The 9545-nt window shown below is 36.7% G+C and overlaps 1 long non-coding RNA gene across 1 annotated transcript; it reads right to left on the minus strand.

The window, feature by feature from the left end:
- Positions 1–655: 655 nt before the first annotated feature.
- On the minus strand, positions 656–4577 carry LOC110203804 (uncharacterized). The gene is made up of 2 exons (XR_002323089.2): positions 4514–4577; positions 656–1503 (listed from the first exon to the last, which is right to left on the minus strand). It is a non-coding gene; the product is annotated as an uncharacterized LOC110203804 (long non-coding RNA).
- Between the last annotated feature and the right edge of the window lie 4968 nt (positions 4578–9545).

Genomic DNA, 9545 nt, shown 5'->3' on the forward strand with positions numbered 1-9545 from the left:
CAGAGATAATAACAAGACTTAACTACTCAAGTACACACAACAAACAAATACAAGTACATAAAAACACTGATGCAAGTAATGCACATTATGCTAGAAATCCACTTGAATTGCAAAAGTAAGCATTCCACAACAAACTCTAACTAAGCACACAATTAAAATGAAAATTTCAACTGGTTCCACACACACATAAAACCAGATGCACAAGCAATTTTTACGCAAATAAAATTTGATGCATGCAGCAAATAAAAATAAAACCCAAAATAAAAAAAAATCCAAAAAATTTGCCAATTATATATACAAGGGGAAAAAAAAAACAAGCCTAACAAGAGTTATCCAGATCAAGAAAAAGGGGGCCCTGGAACATCCCTCACAATGAAAAGTGGGCTCAATCAAAGGCTAGGTCCAATAGTGGAGTGGGAGTGAGAGCAATGATCTTGCCATATGAGGCATCGTGGTGTCTAGAAAAAGTTTCAGTGGCACCTCATCCGTTCCCCAAGGTACTGGAGAGCAAAAGGCTTCATCTCTATGTGTACACCTTAAAACCACTGTCACCAGTTAATGTCAACAGAATTTTGAATGCAGTCCAGATTGGACCAGTCTCTACCCTGGGGATAGCTGGCTGGAGCCCAAACAGAGGAGGCCAGAGGCAGGTGTGTCAAGAAACAAGTACTAGTTTAATTAGTTTCAGAGTGAGGAAAACACTTGCAAGTGGAAGTCTTCCTGAGTAGGAGGGCTTAACATGTAGGCAGTGATTCTATAAATACTGGGCTGGACTATGACATAATCATTTTTAGGTCTTGAGTTACTGTTGCCATGGGTCCTGTGGGAATGGTATTGTCCAAAGTCTTAGGGGCCATGATTACTTCTGTGGGGTACAGAACCAGAGTTCTGTGACAGGAACAGTAGTACAGTACAAGCAACATGTCAGAGATGTGATGGATGTTGGCTCTCAGGTCCCTGGGAAATAGGGGGAGTGAACACCTGGTGCAAGACATTTTGCCGGAGTGCAAGATCATCCTGAGCTCAACGGATTGTTGTTTTGCCAAGCTCAGTGAACAGTTTGTTTTCTGGGCCTTAGCTCTGCAACATATTTTGACATTTCCTCCTTTTGGCCAAAGGGAGGGGGTCTGAAAGAACCCTTACCCTTAAGGCCAATGAAGGAGAAGGAGGTATATGCAGCCACCTGATATTGCCCCGGCAGTTAATTCCTTGAGCCAGTCTCTGGAGTAGGTGTATACCAGGTGTCATTATTAGTCATTATTTGAAAAGAGATGGGTTGGCCTAGAATGTCAGAGGGAGAAAATGCCAACACACACTTGAATCAGGGTATTGGCGGTTGCGCACATAACAAAAGGGGAGAGGAAAAAAAAACTAGGACAGTAGACTCAGCTGGTGTCCAGAATCTTGAGACAAATGTCTTGTATGGATGTTGGCTGCTTCTAACTTGGTTCACTCAGGAGCAGGGGCTTTCTTCAGATGATCCAGTTTCCCAGCCACACAGGCCTAGGTTTAAACAGTACAATAAAGTTTTTTTCACAGTTCCCATATTTGCATAATTTCTTTAATTTAGGTACAAATCAAATTACATAGAGGGCTCACAATGGATTTGTTCTGAGAAGTGAGATTCACATGTGACATAATACTTTATTCTTAGGACAACTCTAAAGAAGGACTGCTTCTCTGGTTCCAAATCTAGAGCGTCTCACTTAATCTAATTCAATCACCTAAATGTGGTTCTCCAACTTTGAAACTTCAGAGAATTCCTGCTTCTATTCTTACCTAAATCCTATATCTCATATTACGTTTGATAGAATTCATTTGGAAATCTCTTTGGTTATAGTACTTTTTCTTAGGAAGCTCATTTAAGGCCAGTTCGTCTCCTTTTAAAATTATCAGACAAATACTAGGAAAAATGAAAATAATTTCACTTTCTTTATCATTATCAAAATAATTTATTTGTAAAATCCAATCAATCCTTACTCAATAAAATTTTAGAACTTATTATCAAATCATACTGAAAGCTTGAATTTCCATGATAGATAAATTTGGAAACCAATCATACAGTTCATAGAGAAAATAGTCTAATGTTGTTACTTTTTTTCAAAAGTTACTATTACGAGGTCAGCTAGGTGGCATAGTGGATAGAGCACCAGCCCTTGAGTGAAGAGGACCTGAGTTCAAATCTGAGCTCAGACACATAATACCTCCCAGCTGTGTGACTCTGGGCAGGTCACTTAACCCCAGTTGCCTCATTTAAAAAAATAGTCCTAAAAGTTACTATTCCGTTTAATTAGAAAACTTTTACATTATATCTTTGTCTTACTACTTTGTTTAATTATTTCTCCTTTCGAAGGATATCATTTCTATATTATAATTTGACCACAAATATATGTTAAAATTGTAAGATATTCATACTTGCATCTTATTATAATGACTGAGAGATGTTTCAGTATCAATCTATTATTTAATATTTAGTATTATACTTACAAAAATTCTTTGTTACAGAAATTAGTTATAAAAGGAAAAAGAGGTACATAGTTATATCATAATAGAGGGAATCCTCCTTTAGCTGTGTTAGAGAAAAAATTTCCTTATCTCTGTTTGAATCCAGGCATGAGTCATATCTGACAGCCAATCATGTAGTCATAGAGTTTTAAAGGCAAGGCTTACGATTAAACAGGTGGTGAATTTTCCTTTTCAGCAAGAAAATAGCACAATGGGGAAATGGGGTCAGGAAGATCATAGGATTCTAGGTAGGTAGACCATGTCCTAGGTCATCCCCACATTGGTTTCCCAGTCGCAGACATCCACCTTAGCAGTCCCCACACTGGTGCACATGCCATTTTCTACTAATGGCTGCATGACAATTCAGACAACTATGCCAGTAAGTAATGCTCAAAACAATAATAAGTAATGTTCCAGAAATTTTTACCTTCAATAGCAAAATTTCACTAACCTTAACTTAGGGCTTGAATATTTTTCCTGATGTTTCCCTAACAGTCTATCTTTCATTAATCCTTTACTTACACATTAAAACTGCCCATATTCTGGGGCTTCAGATATACAACAAATACTCAATAGTTCAGTCATCATTAATATGTCGAAGCTACATCTTTAAACCACTTTGTCTCCTTTCCTAATAGCCAAGATTTTCAAATGAATATCTGCTATTATAATAAATAGTAGTAGTAGTAGTAGTGGTAGTAGTAGTAGTAGTAGTAGTAGTAGTAGTAGTAGTAGTAGTACCTGTTTTATAACTAAATAAACCGCATTGAATATTTAACAGTTTACAAATATCCAGTTTTTATCACATATTTTTAAAAGCCTGATTCATATATAACAACATCCATATTAAAAATTGCTTTGTCTACCATCATTTCTGTTACAATAGTCTCTCAAATTTTGCAATGTAAGAGAATTTAGAAATATAATAATAACCCAAATAATAAACTTCTAATGACATCAATTGCATTCTCAAATGATCACGTATTAAAATCCTTGATCTTATTAACTTTGGCATTTTAAAACCACTTTAAAAGTATCAGTTATGGGACAATTACATTAAATTAGAGAAATAATAATAATGTAGTGCTTAGCATAGGCCAGTCACTGTGTTACTCAGTCATTTTGCAACCATTAAGTCATTCTGATCTCACAAAAATAACCATTATTATTTTTCTCTTTACAAATCAGGAAAATAGAGCAAAAAGAAATAAAATAACTTTCCTAAAATTACACAGCTAATAATTTTCTGCAATGGAATACAGAAGGGTAGGCTTACCAAGGGCAGAGGCTGGCTGTTTTCTCTATCTCATATTGCTATGCTAGGTGCTGCCAGGGGCACCCAGACCCTCCCAGGTAGAAGCTAGGTAGGACCTGCCAAAGGCTGGCCCTGCCCAGAGACAGTGACTGACTAGGTTCTGGGGGGAGATGGTATGGCAGAGAGCACTGCCTAGGGGGCTGAGGTTGCTGATGCCAGGACTATCCCATAAGTGGTAATCTCTGTTGGGAAGGCAAAGGAAATGCTGGCCATGGGGCCTGACACCACCTCCCCACCCCTCAGCCAGCTGCAGGCACTGCTTGGGCTGGGGCCATGGTGGGCAGGATGTGGGGGCAGAGAGTTTCCCCACAATTCTCCAGCCTTCTCTTTCCCTAACACTGATATTTCTGACTCTGATCTGGTATGAGAGGCATTAACAGAAAAACATCAGCTGTAATGGTCTTGTTACCAATCCCCACAACTGAGACATATTTATAACACTGGGAGAGTAAAGTGAGGAAGGCGAAGGGGATTATTAAATACCCTCCTCCTCTTGCCACCCCTCCCCAGAGCTGCATCATGCTGAGAAATGAGCACTTTCTGGAGTGCTTTCCCTTTTTCAGCATCTAACCTAGATTTTATTTAAAGGGACCATACTTTCCTTTCTTAATGGTACAGAAAGGACTGGAGGACAAAATAGGATAAAAATGAAAAGTCAGGGAAGGGTTAACAAGAGGTTGTCATATTGTTTACCTATTTTTTTTCTTCACTTTCTTCAGTCTGGAATTTCTACCAACTAGCTTTCCTTCGTTGCCCTAGAACAATAAAGCCATTAATAGGACCAATTTTTCGTTAACATTTTTAAAAACATTCATCACATTTAATCCTTATTTTTACTTAAAGCAAATTTTATAGAGTAGTACCTCAAAACTTAATAAGAAGTTTCAGAAGGGAGTGAGTTCCTGGAATTACCCCCAAAGTCTCAGGATTTCTCTCCTGTAGTCTTAAGATAACTAATAGTCAAACTCCTTAATGATTAATCTCAAAACCTCCAGAATCTCCTAAGATGTTTTAGTGGTTCTACAACTTTGCTTATCTACCTTTATTTCTATAGTTCCAACATGGCCAGTGTTGTAACTACAGAAAAAGTGTCTTACACACTTTTCCTCTTCTCTTATAGCCTAATCTCCCACAGAAAGTCTAAGTGGGAGTTAGCCCTTCTTACTAGGACAACTGAAAATTCATTAATCTTTCCCAGTTTTCTCTAGCTGCAGCCTTTAGAAGTTTTTCTGGCTAGCTACATTTTCAAATCTTTCAAGATAACAGAATCTAGCTCACAACAGAAACATGACACAGACACTCTGCATCTTATAAAGACACACAGATGCAGACAAAATGACAAGACAAATACAAAGTGCACAATTAAAATGTTAATTTCAATTTATTCCAGAGACACACAATCCACATACATAACTAATTAAACAGACCAGAGGCTTACACAGATACAAATTTACCAGACACATGCAAAACAAAAAGAAAAACCCAAAGGCATGAAATTAAGCCAATTAATTTGTTTGGGAGGAAAAAAAGGCCTTGCCAGAATGATCTGAGCAAACCTGGTCAGGAAAGTGGGGCCCTGGAGTTTTTCATAACAAAAAAAATGCCAGCTCAATCAAGGGTAAGCAGATAATGAAACAGGAGTGAAAGCAATGAACTTGCCAGATGAAGCTGGGCCAGACTGTGGAGAAACTCCAGGGGCACCAAGTCTGTGTGTCTGGTACTAGGGAGCTCAAGGATTCACCTCCATGTCCACCCCTAAAGACCATTGTCATCAACTAATGTCAACAATTTGGTATGCAATCCAGACTGGACAAGTTACTAACCTGGAAATGGCTGACAGGAGGCAAAAGACAGCATGCCCGTAGCAGGTGTGTCAGGAATCAAGTAGTGGTTTGATTAGTTTCAGAGTGAGGGAAAACACTTGCAAGTGGAAGTCTTCCTGACTAGGAGGGCTTAATATGTTGGAGTAAAAGCAATGCTTCTATACATTCTGGGCTGGACTATTACATAACCATTTTTAGGTGTTGAGTTATTGTTCCCATGGGCTCTGTAGGAACAATATTGCCCCAAATCTTGGGGTTGTGATTATTTCTGTGGGGTACAGAACCAGATTTCTCTGCTAGGAACAGAAGTACAGTATAAGCAACATGCCAGAGATTTGATGGATATTGGCTTTCAGGTCCCTGAGAAATAGGGGAAGTGAATACCTGGTACAACACACTTTGCCAGAGAATGAGATCATCCAGAGCTCAAAGGATTGTTGTTATGCCAAGCTTAGGACATAGCTTGCTTGCTGGGCCTTAGCTCTGGAAAATAGGATATTTCCAAAATATTTTGATAACACGCATATGCTGTTGATACCTAAACCAGGAAGACCTAAGACAGAGAAAGAAAAGTATAGACTAATTTTCCTAATGAATAGTGTTGTAAAAACTTTTATAAAACACTAGCAATGAGATTACAGTAACATATCACCTGGATTGTACATTATGAACAGGTGGGATTTTCACCAAGAATGCAGGACTAGTTAAGTACTAGGAAAACTACCACCTTAAGTGACCATTATTAATAGCAAAACCAACAGAAATCATATGATTATCTCAAGAGATGCTGAAAAAGTTTTTGACAAAATATAGCACCCATTCTGAGTAAAAAAAAAAAAAAACAGAGACCATAAGAATAAGTGGAGCTTTCCTTAAAATGGTAAGTAGTATCTCTAAAATCATCATCAAGTGTTATCTGTAATGGGGATAAGCTAGAAGCCTTTCCAATAAGATCAGGGGAGAAACAAAGATGCCCACTACTATTCAACATCACACTAAGAGAAGTAATGGAAAGAAATAGAAAGGGCAATTAAGAAGTAAAATATCACTCTTTGCAGATGATATGATTGTATATTTAGAGAATTCTGGAGAATCCACTAAAAACTAGTTGAAATCATCAACACCTTTAGCACAGTTGCAGGATATAAACTAAACCAACATAAATCATCAATAAATATATATATATATATATATATATATATATATATATATATATATATATATATATATATATATATATATATATATATATATATATATATATATATATTATATATAATAACGAGCAAACCCAGCAGTAAGAGATGGAAAGATAAATTCCATTTAAAATAACAGTAGACAATTTAAAATACTTGCGAGTCTACCTGCCAAGTTAAACTCAGGAACTCTATGAATATAATTGCAAAACACTTTTTACACAAATATCAAGTCATATCTAAATGACTGGAAAATATTGTTTGCTCATGGGTAGCTTGAGCCAATATAATACAGAGGACAGTTCTACCTAAATTAATTTACTTAATTCAGTGCTATACCAATTAAACCACCAAAATGATATAGAAAGAAAAAAATCATAACAAAATTCATCTGGAAGAATGAAGAGTCAAGTATTGAAAGCAAATTAATGAAAATAAATGTAAGGAAGGTGAGTTAGCCATACCAGATCTTAGAATGTATTATAAAGTGGTAATCATCAAAGCTATCTGATACTGGCTAAGAAATAGAGTGGTGTATCCGTGGAATGGATGAGGTACACAGGACACAGTAGTCAATGACCATAATAATCTTGTATATGATAAACCCAAAGATCCCTGCTTATGGGACAAGAACTCACTATTTACATAAACTGCTAGGAAAATGGAAAACAGTATGGCAGAAACTAGGTATAGAGCAACATCTTGCATTGTATACCAAGGTGATCTACCCAAAGGAATGAATTTTGATCACATAAACCTCACAAGATATCTTGGGGTTTAGAGACTAGATTTTTTCTCTTCCCTACTTATTTATTTTATCATTTAAAAATAAAACTGGGACAATTATCTCTTCTGTCCAATCTACTTCTGTTTATGAATTCTTGAAAAAGAGCTCTAGAAAACTAGAGCTTTGTTAAAGCTGATTGGGATTCAAATCCAAATCACTCTGGCTCTCACTGACTGGCCAATAATAGGACCTGGCCTAATCCTCCCTTGGTCTTTGTTTGTGTTTTGATGGCTCAGAGTCAATGTAAATAGCGATTGTTTCTGTTCTGGCTAGAAATACTGAGAGTCTTCCCCTCCTGGATCTCTTTTTTTTGTTGTTGGATTTTTTTTGAGTAGGCAAACTAAGGAATCTTTTGCCTCATTTCTTATGTACCCTTAAATCACTGAATGATATTGTCTCATAGAAACTGAGACCTTAAAAGCTTAAAAAGGCCAAGGTATCCCACTGCATTTGGGGCCATTTCCAGTCATCCTATCCTTTGTCTTGCCACTGAAATCAGATAACTCTGGAAGAAAGAGTGAAGCTGAACAGCCCTGTCTCACCTAAATACAATTTACTTGCAAAGCAAGACATCACCCTCCAGACTTCATTGGTCCTCTTCCAGTACAAAGGATGAACACCAGCAAGCAGCACAACAACAAAAACAAGGTAAGATCAAATTGTGAAGATGATTTAGATAGAGTAGGTGATACCATAAGCAAATTAGGAGAGCAATGAACAGTTTTTCCTGTCAGATCTACAGAGAAGGGAAAATGTTATGATCAAACAGAAGAGAGAGAATATTATGATATGTGAAATGGACAATTTTACTTGTATTCAATTACAAGGTTTTGCAACAAGAAAACCAATGCAAAAAAAATATTAGAAGGAAAGCAGACCTGGAAAAAAATTTGTAACAAGTGACTTTGTTACAGGACTCAATTGTCAGATATATAGACAAGTACATCAAATTCTTAAGATTAGAAGTGATTGATAAATAGTTAAAGGATATGATCAGACAATTTTTTTTTTTTTCATTTTATTTTTAATTTTTAAATATTTTATTTTTTCCATTTTTTCATTTTATTAATTTCTTTTGATTTATCAACAATCACTTCCACATGATTTTGAGTTCAAAATTTTTCTTCCCCTTTCTCCCCTCCCTCTACCCTCCCCAAGACAGCGCACAATCTGATATAGGCTTTACATTTACATTCCCATTAAACATATTTTCACATTAGTGAACGTGTAAGTAAAAATTAAAACCAATAGGTGGAAACATCAGATAGATGAAACAAAAGTCAACAAAAGGTAAAAATAAGTGATAGTGATTTGACTTCCATAGTTCTTTCTTTGGATGTAGACAGCATTTCCCATCTTGAGGCCTCTGGAGATGTCTTAGGTCCTTGTAACACTGAGAAAGGTTCAATTTAACAATATTAGTCATCGCATAACGTGGCTGCTATTGTGCACAACGTCCTCTTGGTTCTGCTCATTTCACTCAGCAGCAGACCATATAAGCCCTTCCAGGTTTTTCTGAAGTCAGCCTCTTCATCATTTCTTATAGCACAATAGTATTCCATTACATTCATATACCTCAACTTGCTCAGCCATTCTCCAATGGATGGGCATCTTCTCAACTTCCAATTATTTGCCACCACAAAAAGAGCTGCTATGAATATTTTTGTACATGTGGGTCCTTTTCCCATTTGTTTGATCACTTTTGGGATTAGCCCTAGAAGCTATTGCTGGATCAAAGGGTATGCACATTTTTGTAGCCCTTTGGGCATAGTTCCAAATTGTTCTCCAAAATGGTTGGATCATTTCACAACTCCACCAACAATGTATTAGTGTTCCAATTTTCCCACATCTTCTCCAACATTTATCATTTTCCTGTTTTGTCATGTTGGCCAATCTGATAGGTGTGATGTGGTACCTCA

The sequence above is a fragment of the Phascolarctos cinereus genome, unplaced genomic scaffold (assembly GCF_003287225.1).
Source record: "Phascolarctos cinereus isolate Bilbo 61053 unplaced genomic scaffold, phaCin_HiC Scaffold_8;HRSCAF=390, whole genome shotgun sequence".
In the NCBI taxonomy this organism is placed as follows: domain Eukaryota; kingdom Metazoa; phylum Chordata; class Mammalia; order Diprotodontia; family Phascolarctidae; genus Phascolarctos; species Phascolarctos cinereus.